The sequence below is a fragment of the Triticum dicoccoides genome, chromosome 5A (assembly GCF_002162155.2).
Source record: "Triticum dicoccoides isolate Atlit2015 ecotype Zavitan chromosome 5A, WEW_v2.0, whole genome shotgun sequence".
Taxonomy (NCBI): domain Eukaryota; kingdom Viridiplantae; phylum Streptophyta; class Magnoliopsida; order Poales; family Poaceae; genus Triticum; species Triticum dicoccoides.
Genome location: NC_041388.1, coordinates 278,135,126 through 278,153,001, shown reverse-complemented (window position 1 = coordinate 278,153,001; position 17,876 = coordinate 278,135,126).

Below are 17,876 nucleotides of genomic sequence, written 5' to 3'. Positions count from 1 at the left end.
CCTTGCGCGCGGCCTCTTCATGCCGTCGTGGATGACCTCGACGGCGGGTGGCGTCGCGCGGGCGCTCGCCGTGAAGCCACGTGCCCCCCCCTCGAAGCTCCCAAATGCGGCGCAGCCGAAGAAGGGCAAGACATCCGCGAAGAAGAACAAGGTGGCGGACGGCTCCGGCACCTCAAAGGCGTCGAGGAAGAAGCTTGCAGGGCGTGTGACGGGCACGGCGGCTACCGAAGCGCCGGTGAGCTCACTTGTTGAGCCGGCGGCCGACGCGCACAATATGTTCGAGGAATTGCCCCAAAGGTAGAAAATTTCCCCCGACTTATCTTTTGTTGTTATTTTTTGAATGCATACATATAGATAGCTTTTTTACATTGTTATATATACTTTGTAGTGTCAACAATGATGCATACATGTCAACTATGGGGGTTGGCTCCAACAATTCGCATTAGTCTCAAACCAATGACATGCATTTCGATGACCATGAGTTCGAGGTGGACGAGGATGGTGAGGGCATTGTCGACGCACCGAAAGGAAGAGCGGGCAATTACACCAACGCCGATGACATCTTACTATGCAATACTTGGTTGCAAGTGTCGAGGGATCCATCGGTTGGAGGTGATCAAAGTAGAGATGCTTATTGGCTTCGGATGAAGGAACACTTTGATGTTCGCAACGTTAGTGGAATTGACCGCTCCGATCTGTAAGTGCATCTAGTGCCACCCCTAGTTGGTTTTGGAGTATTGACGACAAACCTAGTTGAGGGACTAATGTGTTTGTGAGAATTGCAGGTTAACACAGGTAGAAGTCCCTCATTGATTCGGTTTTCCTACCAGAGATGACCCCTAAAAATGTATGAAGACATTGATGTCAAAGGTGGTATGTGAAGATACTCACATTGAAGACTATGACAAGAGAAGACATCGCATGAAGCCTATGGAGCTCGAAGACTTAGATCTTTTGTAGTTTTGTTTCTTCTTTGTTGAGTCATAGGAACCACCGTACTGTTAAGTGGGGTCCAAGTGAACCAGTCAGAATGACTGAAGTGATGCTTAACCAAAACCTATGTCTTCGAGTGAAGACTATGAGAGCAAAACTTGTCTAGAGTCGGACAAGTCAGCTTTGCTTGTAGCCCAAGTAAAGTTGTCGCGTGAGTTTGAAATCTGACCGTTGGAACACGTGTCAGTTCCTTAGTGACCCAGGGTCATTTCGGACAAATCAGGTCGGGTTGCCTAGTGGCTATAAATAGCCCACCCCCTACAACCATAAATGGTTGGCTGCTCAGAGTTAGAGTATGGCTTTTGTCGTTTGAGAGCAACCCACCTCGAAGCCTTTGAGAGAGGATTCCTTGCAAGGATAAAACCCTAACCACCCAGAGCCAAAGAGTGTTAGGCATCACTTAAGCCTTCTTGTCTGTGTGATCTGAAGACTTATTACACTTGAGGACTGTGCATCCTCCAGCCGGTTAGGCGTCGCGTTCTGAGCATCCAAGAGACATTGTGGATTTCCGGTGAACGAAGTCTGTGAAGGTTTGGGAGTCTACCTTGAAGACTTACCTGAGTGATTGGGCGAGGTCTGTGTGACCTTAGCTCAAGGGGAATACGGTGAGGACTAGGTGTCCTGAGCTGCGTGTTCAGGACTGGGTGTCCGGGACTGTGTGTCCTCAGGTTTAAATACCTAGCCGCCCTAACCAGACGTACAGTTGTCATAGCAACTGGAACTGGTCCAACAAATCATTGTCTTCAATGAGTCACTGGTTTCATCCTTCCCTTCCCTTTACTTACTGTTGGTCCTTGTGAAGTCATTGTATGATTGCACTATCTTTTGTCTTCACTGAGTGACTGCGTGTTCTGTTTGGCTTCATAATATCTTCCTACCTGATCCTTACTACATTGCTGCTATTAGTCATTGTGCTTTCACTCCATTGAATACTTGACTATGGTTTGCTTAGTGTAGTCTACCTTCCGCTGCATGGTAATATGTTTATTTCTATCGTTTGTCTTCATAACTTCCATGTTTTGAAGACTTTCATAAAAATCGCCTATTCACCCCCCCTCTAGTCGATATAACGCACTTTCAATTGGTATCAGAGCAAGGTACTCCCTTGTTCTGTGTGATTCGGTTTAACCACCTGGAGTTTTAGCTATGTCGACTGCATGGATAATTAAAGTCTCCGCTGCGTGCCCCGTCTTCGATGGAACTGAATATCCCTACTGGAAGAATAAGATGCGCATGCATCTTGAAGCCATTGACGTCGACCTATGGTATGTCGTCAAGAACGGCGTTCCCAAGGCTGGAGAAGGTGTCACTACTGCTGATGTCAAGAAGTTCATTCAACTGGACTCTACTGCCAAGAATATCATCTATGGTCATCTGACCAGAGGACAGTATGGCCGCGTGAGTGCTTTGGAAACATCTAAGCTAGTCTGGGACTGGCTCTCCAAAGTCAACGAAGGCGTCTCAACCCAGAGAGATCAGAGAATTAGTGTCCTTCGCAACCTCTTCAACCGCTTCAAGAGAAATAACAATGAGAATGTCCAGCTCACGTTTGATCGACTCACTGACATCACAAATGAGCTTCAAGCCCTTGGCGCTAATGAGATCACCAAGCATGAAGTCGTAAACACACGCACTACTCACTATCAAACATCTAGTGACGATGACTCTGATTGTGGTTCAAAACCCAGCTACAAAACACTTGCTAAAATTGCAACTGAACAATAGAAAGCCATGGAACATATTCAAAAACTGTTAGACAAAAGCGATGATCTGTTAGGCGCTGAAATGACTCGATCTGAGTCCTTAATTGAAGACATAAAAAATCTTCATGTTAAGTATGAGGAACTTGAAAGTCGTCATGAAACACTCTCAACAACTCATGAAAAGCTTTCCTATGATTATCTTCAAAGGAAGCAAGATCTTGAGAAATTGAGAGCGGCTCATGAAGATCTTCAAAAGGAAAATGAGTCACTTCGCGCCAAATAGATCAGTTCTGCTCAGGAAGGATTTGAACCACCATGTCTTAAATGCATTGAGCGTGATAATACTACTTCTGTTGCTGAATGTTCTACTGCTGCTACTGTTGCAATATCTTCAACTGTTGATGTGAAAATTAACCCCTCTGCTGAGGATTCCACTGCTATTGCTGATGAGAATGCTAGGTTGAAGACATTGCTTGAAACAGGGATGTACAAAAGTCTTAAAGGGCATCAGACACTATGTGATGTCCTCAAAAAGCATATCTTGAACCGAAACCCGAGGAAAGAGGGTGTTGGGTTCGTAAGGAAAATGAATGCTGATGGCTCTTACTGGAAACCTGAGCAGTACCCCAAAACCACATGGGTTGCTGCAAAGAAATCTTCAGCAGATCCATCCACTCTATCTGGCTTCACTTGTGCAAACCCCATTGTCATTGATGAATCCTTTGATGCAAACTATAAACTGTTTAAGAATCAGAATGGTGAAGTGTTTGCCAGGTACATTGGTACTAACTGCAGGAATGGACCGCCTATGAAGAAGATCTGGGTTCCAAAAAAGTGTCTGGAGAATCTTCCTATGAATGTCATCATGACACCACACATGAAGAAGACATACCCCAGACCACAGGCTTCATACGGTCCAAAGGCTTCATACAGACAGAGGACTCACCTGAGTCGCACTAACGCAAATGCTTTGCAGGGAAACCATACTCAGGCCTATGAATATGAGCGCGATTCATCAAACCGCCATGTTCATAAGACCAAGAACTATTCTACTTATTCTTATGAGTACTATTGTCCGCCTGCAAGACTGTTTGCTAGGGCTCCAAAGCCAAAGTTCTCAGATGCTGCACTTAGACTTATTGCTTCTAAGCCACCCTTGAAGATGTGGGTGGCTAAGAAAGCTTAACTCTCTTTTGTAGGGAAAGGTCTCCAGCAGAAAACCAAAATCGTTTGACGCTATTGCTGGGGACCTTAAACATCTTGTAGGGCGCAAGATCAAATGCCCGAATGGTCTTACTATGTACTTCATTCCTGAATCGCTTGCTACTCTCCCTATTAGTCCTAATCTGGATCTAAGCTTTCATAACCCACTGGTTCGTCAAATGTTTTTGCTTCACAATTCTCTTCGTGAAGCCTATCCCCCTAACTGCACTGTAGGGTACGACACCAGCGTCTTCAGAATGGATTATTGATAGTGGGTGTACCAATCACATGACTGGCAAAAGAAGCCTTCTTATGGACTCAACCTTACGTCCATCCAACAAGAGTCACAACACATTTGCTGACACTGGTAAAAGTAAGGTATTGGGTCTAGGTAGAGTTGCAATCTCAAAGGATCGACACATGGATAAAGTCATGCTTGTTGAATCCCTTGGCTTTAACTTAATGTCTGCCTCAATGCTTTGCGATTTGAACATGATCGTAATGTTTGGAAAATATCGCTGCCTTGTTCTAATGGAATCTGACAAGTCTCTAGTGTTTGAAGGGTATCGGAAAGATGATTTGTACGTGGTAGATTTCTCAGCAGGACCACAACTTGCCGTATGTCTTCTAGCAAAAGCTTCAGAATGCTGGCTCTGGCATCGGAGGCTAGGGCATGCTGGCATGAGGAACCTTCACACCCTTGCAAAGAAGAAGCATGTCATAGGCATCGAGGGCGTCAAGTTCAAGAAAGATCACTTATGCGGTGCCTGTGAAGCGGGAAAGATGACGAGGGCCAAACATCCCTCGAAGACAATCATGACAACCACTTGACCCTTCAAACTGCTCCACATGGATCTTTTCGGTCCCACTCATTACTCAACTCTTATACTACTGCTTGTCTCTATGGCTTTGTCATTGTTGATGATTATTCTAGATATACTTGGGTGCACATAATCCTCTACAAGACTGAAGTGCAGGATGTCTTCAGACGCTTCGCCACCGAGCAATAAACAACTATGGCGCCAAGATAAAGCACATCAGAAGTGACAATGGCACTGAATTCAAGAACACTGGCCTTGATACATATCTTGATACTTTGGGCATCACACATGAATTCTCAGCTCCATACACGCCACAGCAGAATGGCGTCGTCGAACGCAAGAACAGAACACTCATTGAGATGGCCCGAACGATGCTTGATGAATACAAGACTCCAAGAAAATTCTGGCCTGAAGCCATTGATACTGCATGCCATACAATCAATCGTGTTTATCTTCACAGGCTTCTGAACAAGACATCTTATGAGATCCTTACTGGCAAGAAGCCAAATGTCAGTTACTTCAGAGTATTTGGAGCCAGGTGCTGGATCAAGGATCCACATCACACTTCAAAATTTGCACCAAAAGCACATGAGGGTTTTATGCTTGGATATGGAAAGGATTCACACTCCTACAGAGTCTTCAATCTCTTTCATTATAAAGTGGTTGAAATAGTGGATGTGCGGTTTGATGAGACTAACGGTTCACAGAGAGAGCACCTGCCAAATGTGCTAGATGAAGTTTCATCCAGCGAAACAATCAAGCTAATGGGAACTGGAGAAATCATACCCTCTGAGGCTCAACCTGAAGAGGAACTTATCATCTCCGCACCTGATCAACCTGAAGACAATGCTCAGCCTGAAGACAATCCCACCAACAATGACAATGAACAGCAAGAGCAAAACCTTCGCCCTGTACATCCTCGTGTTGCCAATGAAGTGCAGATTGAGAGAATAATTGATAGCATTAATGCACCTGGTCCGCTCACTCGTTCAAGGGCAACTCAGCTGGCAAATTTCTGTGGGCACTTCGCATTCATCTCAATAATAGAACCCAAGAAAGTTGAAAAAGCCTTCATGGAACCTGAATGGATTCAAGCTATGCAAGAAGAGCTTCAACAGTTTGAGCTGAATAATGTATGGCAACTGGTTAAGCGTCCTGATCCTCGGAAGCACAATATAATAGGCACCAAATGGGTATACCGCAACAAGCAAGACGAGCATGGTCAAGTTGTCAAAAACAAAGCTCGTCTCGTTGCTCAAGGATATACTCAAGTGGAAGGAATTGACTTCGATGAAACATTTGCTCCTGTGGCTCGACTTGAAGCCATACGCATACTGCTGGCCTATGCAAATCATCATAACATACTTCTATATCAAATGGATGTGAAGAGCGCCTTTCTCAATGGCAAGATTGAAGAAGAAGTGTATGTTGCACAACCGCCTGGCTTTGAAGATCCGAAACATCCTGACATGGTATACAAGCTCAACAAGGCACTGTATGGCCTCAAACAAGCCCCTCGGGCTTGGTATGACACACTCAAATACTTCCTGAAGAGCAAAGGCTTCATACCTGGTTCCCTCGACCCCACTCTCTTCACGAAGACATATGATGGTGAACTGTTCGTGTGCCAAATATATGTGGATGACATCATCTTCGGCTGCACCAATCAGAAGTACAGTGAAGAGTTTGGATATATGTTGCAAGAGCAATATCAGATGTCCATGATGGGAGAGCTGAAGTTCTTCCTCGGTCTTCAAATACGACAGCAACGCAATGACATCTTCATATCTCAAGAGAAGTATCTCAAAGATTGCCTGAAGAAGTTCGGTATGCAAGACTGCAAAGGCTTCACGACGCCAATGCCAGCCAAACATCATCTGGGTCCCGACGACAATGGTAAAGAGTTCGATTAAAAGGTATACCGCTCCATGATTGGTTCTTTACTTTATCTATGTGCATCTAGACCAGATATTATGCTTAGTGTTTGCATGTGTGCTCGATTCCAAGCGGCACCAAAGGAGTCGCATCACTTAGCTGTGAAGCGAATTCTTCGATTTTGCAAGTTACGGTGTGAGCTAAATATCCTGGAATCCTCAAATGTCCTGTGATCAGGCACACATCCTAACACTTATGCATATTGATGACTTAGATGTGCAACACACGAAGTAAAGTATATCTTCAATCAATGAAGACATACATTCTAAGTGTGAATACATTAATGTGGAACTTGACTTCGGAACACCACGATAATTGTGCGCCGTGTCTGGGTCTAATACTTCCTATACGGTGGGTAACACCACCACCAAAGGTTCTATTCGAAGTGTTTCACTCATGGCGTTACATTTGCTATGTCTTCACATTTGGTTTGGCTTAAATTTCAACATGTCTTCATTATTATCTTCACTATGTTGAATATATATATACTAGTGTTCTGTCCTCTACAGCATTCACTTATAGCTATGTCTTCATGTTGAGTCTTTTGAACTAAGTGAATGTGATCGGACCCTAACCTCTCTATGCTTTCTATCTCAAACTCCATCTCTCCAAATCATATGCATTCTATTGAAACTGTCGAATGTCTTCTCTGCGTCCTTGTCAGTAGAAGATACAGAGACAAACATTAAGTCCGTTTTCAATGCTCATTCCTTCACCTGAAACCCGGAGAAGTGGGAACGACCACCCGACAATCCAGGCGTGTGTGGGACGTGGAACAACCTCCGACATGCTGCATGATGGCCGTGTGCTCCTCAGATGTGAATCGTCAGGGGCACCTGTGTAATAACACTAAGCCGCCCCTGTCCCTATAAATACACGCCTCACCGCAGTCATTATCTCTTCTTACACTCTCGCACGAACCCTAGCGCCACCGCTAACTCTCGACGACGCCGGCGACGAAGCGCTTCGCTGCCGCAACCTCTCCGACGCCGTCCTCACGCCGACCGCGGACATCGTCCTCTCCGCCGTCGTCGTAGGTGTCCTCCGTCGCCAAGTTAGGGCACAGACGATCGAACTGCTCGGCCTCCTCTTCCACTCCGTCTAGCAGTTCTTCGTGTGGTAAATAAAACTTCCTTTTTACAGCCCCTTTGATCCTATAGCTTCATCACTTTCTACCACAAGCAGTTTCTGTTCACACAAGTTGGATCTCTTACATACTGCATCTCATAATATGCCTAGTATATTCACTTGTACTTCACAAAGTAGTTAGATTCCTCAATTGTACTGATCCATGGATTCGTACAAATCTGGAACCAACTCCTTATCTATAAGTGAATGTCTTCGCACGATGAGGTCAATGTCTTCTAAACTAATTTATCTTCAAAATCTTCTGAGAATGCATATGACCTCTTCCCCTTCCCTCACACCTTAATGTTGTCACAGGTACATGTCCGTGGGAGAATCCCTTGGTTCTCATAGTCTGCATTCATTTGCAGAATTCTTACAGCATCATATAAATTCTCCCAAAGCCAGTTCATGTTTGTCCAGCAAACAAAAGCCCTTGAAGCCTTTGAACATATTGAAGCCTTTCAGGTTAAAATTCATGGCTTCAGAGAAAGCTGCAAGGAAGGGAGGCAGACAGCGTCGTGGCGGAACATCAAGAGATCTGCCTGATGACCTCTCAGAACTTTACAAGACAGATCCTGAAGAGGATTATAATCAGCGCAAGACCCGAATCCAGTGGATTCGAAGATATTGGGCAGAACAATGGTTCAAATACCGGTTTGTGACCCAAGAATATGCTGAGAAAAATGCCATCAAGCGACCGTGGGGAGACATCCTATACAAGAATCTTCAACCCAGGTCCAGAGAAGAAGCCATTGAACAAGGCTTCTATCCCTGCATGGTCCGCGGGCTACAGCCTGCAGATGCACACCCATCGTCACTACTATGGTGTCGCGACGACAATCTGTTCAAGCGCAACTTCCAGTTTGCCAAGAACTCAGCAAAGCAAAACAAGAAGTCTTTGGGATTAGACTTCAACCCTGGTCCCTCTGCTCCCCGTGCCAATGGAACTCGCGAAGCTGAACCCAATCTTCTTGGGCCCTTCTACAACCTTGAAGGTCTCATCACCCATATAGTGGTTCAAGGGACTGCCGTAAACGAGCCTACAGATGACGCTGACTCAGATGAAGCGCCTGTAGCGCCGAAGCCAAAGAAACTGAAGCAGCCAAAAGCTTCCAAGCCTGCCTCTACACCAAAAATCTCATGAGTGAAGCCATTGGCAACTGCACCTCCTGAAGACAGTGTGCAGTCTGAAGATTTTTCACGCATCTCCAAGCCCCAGAAGGTCAAGATGCCTCTGCCACACACCGGCCAAGAGCTGACAGCTGTTGCCATTCTACGCAACGATGCCATTGATCTATCTAGTGATGAAGATCTTGCAGATGACGCTCTTGAGCAACTCATCAAGAGCAAAGAAGAAGCAGAAATCTTCAATGATCTGCCTCTCTTTGATGTGACAATCATCCACAACTTCATTGATGAGTGGTTTGACACGCCCAACATCAGCTTCGAAGATCTGCAACTACCTATTGGCCTCAGTGTCGCCTTCCATGGCGCCATTGCTTCAGAGCTAGCTCTCGCTCAGCGCATCGTCGAACTGAAGCAAAAGATTGACTATGAAAAGGCTCAGTTCAAGAAGCATATGGCCAAGCTCAGCGTGCAAGAGGTGAAAAACTTCAAGATTATGCTGCATGAGCTCAAAGAAGCCTTTCTCAAGAAACGCGCAGAAGCTCAGGGTTCTCGGGAGCGCATGAAGAGCCTGGCTGACAAGTGTGTGCAAGGCTACAACGAGGCTGAGAAGCGCAAGGCCCTTGGGCGTCCGGGAATTGATCCCAGGATGGCTGCTAAGCAGAAGAAGAAGCCCATTGTGGTCGAACCAAACGCACCAAGGCAGGAAGCAGATCCCATTGTCTTCCCAACTAGCACGACTGGCTCGAAGCCAAAGGCCCGGTCAACCGCTTCAGAGCTGAAGAAGACGAGGACTGCTGAGGCTGAAGCCAGGAAGAGGAAACATCCTAAAGCCTCTGCTACTGCCCCCTCCAAGAAGAAGAGGAAGACCAAGAAGGAACGGGCTGCTCCCACAGAGCCCTTGATTGTTGAACCCATCTCCATGGTTCACCCTGACGCTGAACCGCAAGAACGTCAACTGACTGTCCATGAGCCTGCTTTCACAGAGGCTCATGAAGCTGAAGACTTTCTAGCAGCTGATCCCATCGCTGCTGAAGACATTGGTCACCATGACCATGTTGAAGATGATGCAGTCCTTCCTCAGCTCGAGCACCAATAGGTATCATCGCCTGTGCTAACGCACAACGAACTCATCAGCATTGGTCGTCCTTTGATGCCAATTGCTCAGGATGCTTCATGGGCTGATCGCCCACAAGAGGAAGAAGACTTTGAGGCCCAGCCAACTCCAACTCCACAGGCGTCGCCAGCATTGCGCAGGCTTCGCAAAGGACCAAGGCCTCCAGTCTCTGAGTCTGAAGCTAAAGCTGCTGAAGACATTCCGGCTGCATCAGCCGATGAAGAAGAAGCCCCAAAAGCTGCTACTCCCCTGTCCCACCAAGAAGCTGTTCTCGAGGAGAACGTGACTGTGACCGACCCTCTAGCTCGTCAAGTGGAGGTTGAAAATCTTGAGGCTGCCACCACCAACACCAATGAAGCCACTGACGCTGTCATGGCTGAAGCTAATGTGGAGCCTTCACCAACCCAAGCACCAGAAGTCAGCAAAGCCACTGATCCCACTGCTTCTGTTCCTGCGTCTGCTGTCGGTCCTCAGTTCGACTATCATGTTGAGCATAGGCCTTAGGTACAGAAGCCAATCCCAAGATTGCCCAGGTTCTCGGGTCCTGCATCAGCACCCGGATCCTTTAATGTCAATGGCTTCAGAGCAGACAACACATTCTTCAATAGCTCCAGGAACCCCTACTCAAGGGAAAGAATATCATCTGATCGGTTCTGGAGCTATCCGCAGCGAAGCTATTACTCCTGCATTCTATACAATCAAGGTCGCATCTTCCCACACAAGCGTCTTGACATTGAAGCAATAGCTGGTCTGCCCTGTCTGGAAGAAGTTCTAGATTGCTTCAAAGAGGTTGGATTGCTGCCGTTCATCACCGATCAAGAGCATTGGAATGAAGAGTTGCTGCTCCAATTCTATGCCACACTTCACATCCGCGGGTACAATAGAGATCCGAAGACTTGGGTCCTGCAGTGGATGACAGGAAACGATCATCACGAAGCCAAAGCCTTTGACATCATTGAGCTCACTGGTCTACCCACTCCTGGTGAACTCTACGAATCTGGCTGTCAGCTTCACAGTGAAGCTGTGGAGAGCATCTTTCAGAAGCCTGAACCTAACATGAGTCAGATGCTCAGTATGATGAAGCCATTGCCCCAAGATGCTACATATCCCAAAGAGTTCTTTGTTGAAGACCTAGAGTATCTGCCAAGGACTATTTATCACATCATAAGGCGAACTCTCTGGCCCATCAAAGGACACTCTCCACATGCCAAGCTGGAAGGTGCAATGAAGACTTTGGTCTTCTATATTCTTCATGGCAAATGCTTCAATGCACAGGACTTCTTCATTCGCCAACTTGCGGCATCAGGCTCTGATCTTTTTGGCTTGAAGTTCTACACCCCATGGGTAATGCGGCTGATCAAACTTCACTCCGCTATCTCATATCAGCCATCTGCTCGCAATCATCGGATCTTTCTGCCTGATGTGGATATGTCTATTGAAGCCATCTATCCTGAGCCTGCCAAGGAACCTCTAAGTTTTCAGAATGCAGAGCATCAAAGTTTTTCTCAGAACATTGAAGGAGTTGAAGCAGTCACTCGTGTGTATCCTTTGGCTGGAACTACACGTGCACCACATCCTGCCCTTACTGAAGCCACCGACAGCACAACTGCCCAACGACCCAAGAAGTGCACTCGAGTTCTTAATGACCGAGAGCTTCTGGTGGCTCTTCATCAGAAACAGGATAGGCATCATGACTGGCTGAAGCGTCAAATGCAAAGCCTCTTGGTGGATGTCAACCGCATTCGCAATCTTGCCACCAAGAATGCTTTTGTTGCCCATGAAACCTCTCGACGCACATGGAAGGGGCTGACGCTGATGTGCTCTGAAGATGATCTTCAAGAGGATGGCTTCTCTGAATGCTTCAAGTTTGACTCCACACCTCCTCGAAGGGCAGTGCTGCGACGCACTCCATCTCTTGAAGACTCTGAGTTCTCTTCCTCTGCTGCAACTGTGAATGCCAGAGTGATCGAGGATGAAGACGATGCCACTTCACTGCCACCTCCTTCAGCATGCTTCGACACTGCTCCAAGTTCTTCTGCACCGCTGAACACCACCGACAACCCTGCTGCTTCACCTACTCTTCATGGGAACGAGTAGATGCTCTATGTCTTCAAACCTTTTTGGTCCTTACTAACAAAAGGGGGAGAAGCATATGAGTTTGATAGTCTTCAAGCGGGTCCATATGGGCGGGTGCTTTATATTTTGCTTCGTGTTTACAACTCTCGTTTTGATACATTTGGTTCTTTGAGTTGTAACACTTAAAACTCGATGGTCGTCTGCTACCTATTTGCCACCTTGTGATGCGATGATAAATTCCGCATGTGCGACGATAAATTCCGCACTTAGATCATTTTGCAGAAGTCCATTTTCCATTATGCATGTCATTATCTTCACATATCTTCACATGCATAATGAATTGTCAATATAAGTTGAAGAGGATCTCCACAAGTACAACCTGCCATGTGCATTTGCATTCCAAAAGCAAATTACTTATATGCACATCTTCAGGGGGAGCCCTTGCAACTTATGAAGACAATTCCTTATCCTTTACAATTTCACATATTATATTCCCCATTGAAAACTTCAACTAGTTTGTCATCAATCACCAAAAAGGAGGAGATTGTAAGTGCATCTAGTGCCACCCCTAGTTGGTTTTGGAGTATTGACGACAAACCTAGTTGAGGGACTAATGTGTTTGTGAGAATTGCAGGATAACACAGGTAGAAGTCCCTCATTGATTCGGTTTTCCTACCAGAGATGACCCCTAAAAATGTATGAAGACATTGATGTCAAAGGTGGTATGTGAAGATACTCACATTGAAGACTATGACAAGAGAAGACATCGCATGAAGCCGATGGAGCTCAAAGACTTTGAGAGTGATGTCTTCATTGATTCTGTTTCTTCTTTGTTGAGTCATAGGAACCACCATACTGTTAAGTGGGGTCCAAGTGAACCAGTCAGAATGACTGAAGTGATGCTTAACCAAAACCTATGTCTTCGAGTGAAGACTATGAGAGCGAAACTTGTCCAGAGTCGGACAAGTCAGCTTTGCTTGTAGCCCAAGTAAAGCTGCCGCGTGAGTTTGAAATCTGACCGTTGGAACACGTGTCAGTTCCTTAGTGACCCAGGGTCATTTCGGACAAATCAGGTCGGGTTGCCTAGTGGATATAAATAGCCCACCCCCTACAACCATAAACGGTTGGCTGCTCAGAGTTAGAGTACGGCTTTTGTCGTTTGAGAGCAACCCACCTCGAAGCCTTTGAGAGAGAATTCCTTGCGAGGATAAAGCCCTAACCACCCAGAGCCAAAGAGTGTTAGGCATCACTTAAGTCTTCTTGTCTGTGTGATCTGAAGACTTATTACACTTGAGGACTGTGAATCCTCCAGCCGGTTAGGCGTCGCGTTCTGAGCATCCAAGAGACATTGTGGATTGCCGGTGAACGAAGTCTGTGAAGGTTTGGGAGTCTACCTTGAAGACTTACCTGAGTGATTGGGCGAGGTCTGTGTGACCTTAGCTCAAGGGGAATATGGTGAGGACTGGGTGTCCTAAGCTGCGTATTCAGGACTGGGTGTCCGGGACTGTGTGTCCTCAGGTTTAAATACCTAGCCGCCCTAACCAGACGTACAATTGTCACAGCAACTGGAACTGGTCCAACAAATCATTGTCTTCAACGAGTCACTGGTTTCATCCTTCCCTTCCCTGTACTTACTGTTGGTCCTTGTGAAGTCATTGTATGATTGCACTATCTTTTGTCTTCACTGAGTGACTACGTGTTCTGTTTGGCTTCATAATATCTTCCTACCTGATCCTTACTACATTGCTGCTATTAGTCATTGTGCTTTCACTCCATTGAATACTTAACTATGGTTTGCTTAGTGTAGTCTACCTTCCGCTGCATGGTAATAGGTTTATTTCTATCGTTTGTCTTCATAACTTCCACGTTTTGAAGACTTTCATAAAAATTGCCTATTCACCCCCTCTAGTCGATATAACGCACTTTCACGATCGATCTCTTCGGTCCCGGTGGTTGACAATCAACAAGGATTATCAAAAGTGGGCGGCCGCACAAAAGGTGGTTGACAAGTTGAACCCAAGTGGCACTAATGAGGATGATAGAGTAAGTGTCATTTCATCCATGTTCATCATGCTTGTTGTTGGTGTTTGAGTGCTAACTTGTTTTGTTTTCATGTAGTACAATATTGCACAAAACTTGTTCAAAGGAGAGGAGAAGAGGACCAAGAAGGGGAAGATCAAGAAAGGAAGACCATTTACCTTGCCTCATTGCTATGACGTGTTGAAGGATGATGAGAAATGGAAGAAGCGTGATGATATAGATGATTTGGATTTGAGCAACAAACGCAAGTGAACAAATGAGTTGGATGATGATGAAGAGGAGGATGCATCAAGTGGTGACGGCAAGAGAAGCCCCACACCCAATTCGGTTTCATACTCGAAGCCAAAACGACCGGGTGGAACCAAGAAAGACGCAAAAGAAAAGAAGAAGAGGAAAGGAGATGATGAGCTCAAAAATGATATGGAAGCTATTGTCAAGGCAAGAAAAGAAGCCAGCGAGGTGAGGAAAATGGCAAGGAACCAAGATGCCGCGGCCGAGGAGAGGAGGGTGGCGGCCAAGGAGAGGAAGGTAAGCATGGAGGAGCGATCTAGATTGTTGGATTGGGAGAAGCAATTGTTCTTCTTGGACACATCTATCCTCAAGAGGCGCAAAAGGAGTATGTCAATCTTGCCCGTGAATAAGTCTTGATCCAAAAAAGAGCCATGATTCGCGGCATGGGTGGCGGTTGTTGGGGAACGTAGTAATTTCAAAAATTTCCTACGCACACACAAGATAATGGTGATGCATAGCAAGGAGAGGGGAGAGTATCGTCTACGTACCCTCGTACACCATAAGCGGAAGCGTTATGAGAACGCGGTTGATGTAGTCGTACGTCTTCATGATCTGACCGATCCAAGTACCGAACATACGGCACCTCCGAGTTCAGCACATGTTCAGCTCGATGACGTCCCACGAACTCCGATCCAGCAGAGCTTCACGGGAGAGTTCCATCAGCACGACGGCGTGATGACGGTGATGATGTTGCTACCGACGCAGGGCTTCGCCTAAGCACCGGTACGATATGATCGAGGTGGATTATGATGGAGGGGGGCACCGCACACGGCTTGGAACAATCAACTTGTGTGTTCTAGGGTGCCCCCTACCCCCGTATATAAAGGATCTAGGGGGGAGGTGGCCGGCCAGGAGGAGGGCGCGCCAAGAGGGAGTCCTACTCCCACCGGGAGTAGGACTCCTCCTTTCCTAGTAGGAGTAGGAGAAGGGGGAAGGGAAGCAGAGAGGAGGAAGGAAAGGGGGGAGCCCCCCTCCTTGTCCAATTCGGACTAGAGGGGGAGGGGCACGCGGCCTACCCTGACGCCCCTCCTCTTCTCCACTAAGGCCCGATAGGCCCATTACATCCCCCGGGGGGTTCCGGTAACCCTCCGGTACTCCGGTATATGTCTGAAACCTTCCGAAACACTTCCGGTGTCCGAACATAGTCGTCCAATATATCAATCTTTATGCCTCGACCATTTCGAGACTCCTCGTCATGTCCGTGATCATATCCGGGACTCCGAACTACCTTCGGTACATCAAAACACAAAAACTCATAATATCGATTGTCACAGAACTTTAAGCGTGCGGACCCTACGGGTTCGAGAACTATGTAGACTTGACCGAGACATGTTTCCGGTCAATAACCAATAGCGGAACCTAGATGCTCATATTGGTTCCTACATATTCTACGAAGATCTTTATCGGTCAAACCGCATAACAACATACGTTGTTCCCTTTGTCATCGGTATGTTACTTGCCTGAGATTCGATCGTCGGTATCTTAATACCTAGCTCAATCTCGTTACCATCAAGTCTCTTTACTCGTTTCGTAGTGCATCATCCAGTAACTAACTCATTAGTCACATTGCTTGCAAGGCTTATAGTGATGTGCATCACCGAGAGGGCCCAGAGATACCTCTCCGACAATCGAAGTGACAAATCCTATTCTTGATCTATGCCAACTCAACAAGTACCATCGGAGACACATGTAGAGCACCTTTATAATCACCTAGTTACGTTGTGATGTTTGGTAGCACACAAAGTGTTCCTCCGGTATTTGGGAGTTGCATAATCTCATAGTCACAGGAACATGTATAAGTCATGAATAAAGCAATAGCAACAAACTAAACGATCATCATGCTAAGCTAATGGATGGGTCAAGTCAATCACATCATTCTCTAATGATGTGATCCCGTTAATCAAATGACAACTCGTGTCTATGGTTAGGAAACATAACCATCATTGATTCAATGAGCTAGTCAAGTAGAGGCATACTAGTGACATTCTGTTTGTCTATGTATTCACACATGTACTAAGTTTCCGATTAATACAATTCTAGCATGAATAATAAACATTTATCATGATATAAGGAAATATAAATAACATTATTATTGCCTCTAGGGCATATTTCCTTCAGTCTACCACTTGCACTAGAGTCAATAATCTAGTACACATCTTTATGTGATTAGTTCACATCTCCATGTGACTAATACCCAAAGGGTTTACTAGAGTCAGTAATCTAGTTCACATTGCTATGTGATTAACACCCAAAGAGTGATCATGTTTTGCTTGTGAGAGAAGTTTAGTCTACGGGTCTGCAACATTCAGATCCGTATGTATTTCACAAATTTCTATGCCTACAATGCTTTGCAAAGAGCTACTCTAGCTAATTGCTCCCACTTTCAATATGTATCCAGATAGAGACTTAGAGTCATCTAGATCGATGTAAAAAGCTTGCATCGATGTAACTCTTTACGACAGACTCTTTTATCACCTCCATAACCGAGAAATATTTCCTTAGTCCTCTAAGGATAATTTTGACCGCTGTCCAGTGATCTACTCCTAGATCACTATTGTACTCCCTTGCTAGAAAGATGCTAAGGTATATAATAGGACTGGTAAACAGCATAGCATAGTTTATAGAACCTACGACTTAGGCATAGGGAATGCTTTTTCATTCTCTTTCTATTTTTCTGCTATGGTCGGGTTTTGAGTCTTTACTCAACTTCACACCTTGTAACACAGGCAAGAACTCCTTCTTTGACTGTTCCATTTTGAACTACTTCAAAATCTTGTCAAGGTATGTACTCATTGAAAAAACTTATGAAGCGTCTTGATCTATCTCTATAGATCTTGATGCTCAATGTGTAAGCAACTTCATCGAAGTCTTTCTTTGAAAAACTCATTTCAAACACTCATTTATGCTTTCTAGAAATTTCTACATTATTTCTGATCAACAATATGTCATTCACATATACTTATCAGAAATGTTGTAGTGCTCCCACTCACTTTCTTGTAAAAATAGGCTTGACCGCAAGTCTGTATAAAACCATATGCTTTGATCACTTTATCAAAGCATATATTCCAACTTCGAGATGCTTGCACCAGTCCATAGATGGATCACTGGAGCTTGCTCACTTTGTTAGCACCTTTAGGATCAACAAAACCTTTTGGTTGCATCATATACAACTCTTCTTTTAAGAAATCCATGAAGGAATACAATTTTGACATCCATTTGACAGAATCATAAAATGCGGCAACTGCGAACATGATTCGGACAGACTTTTAAGCATCGGTACGAGTGAGAAAATCTCACCATAGTCAACACATTGAACTTGTCGAAAACATTTTGCGACAATTCGAGCTTTGTAGATAGTAACACTACTATCAACGTTCGTCTTCCTCTTGAAGATCCATTTATTCTTAATGACTCACCGATCGTCGGGCAAGTCAATCAAAGTCT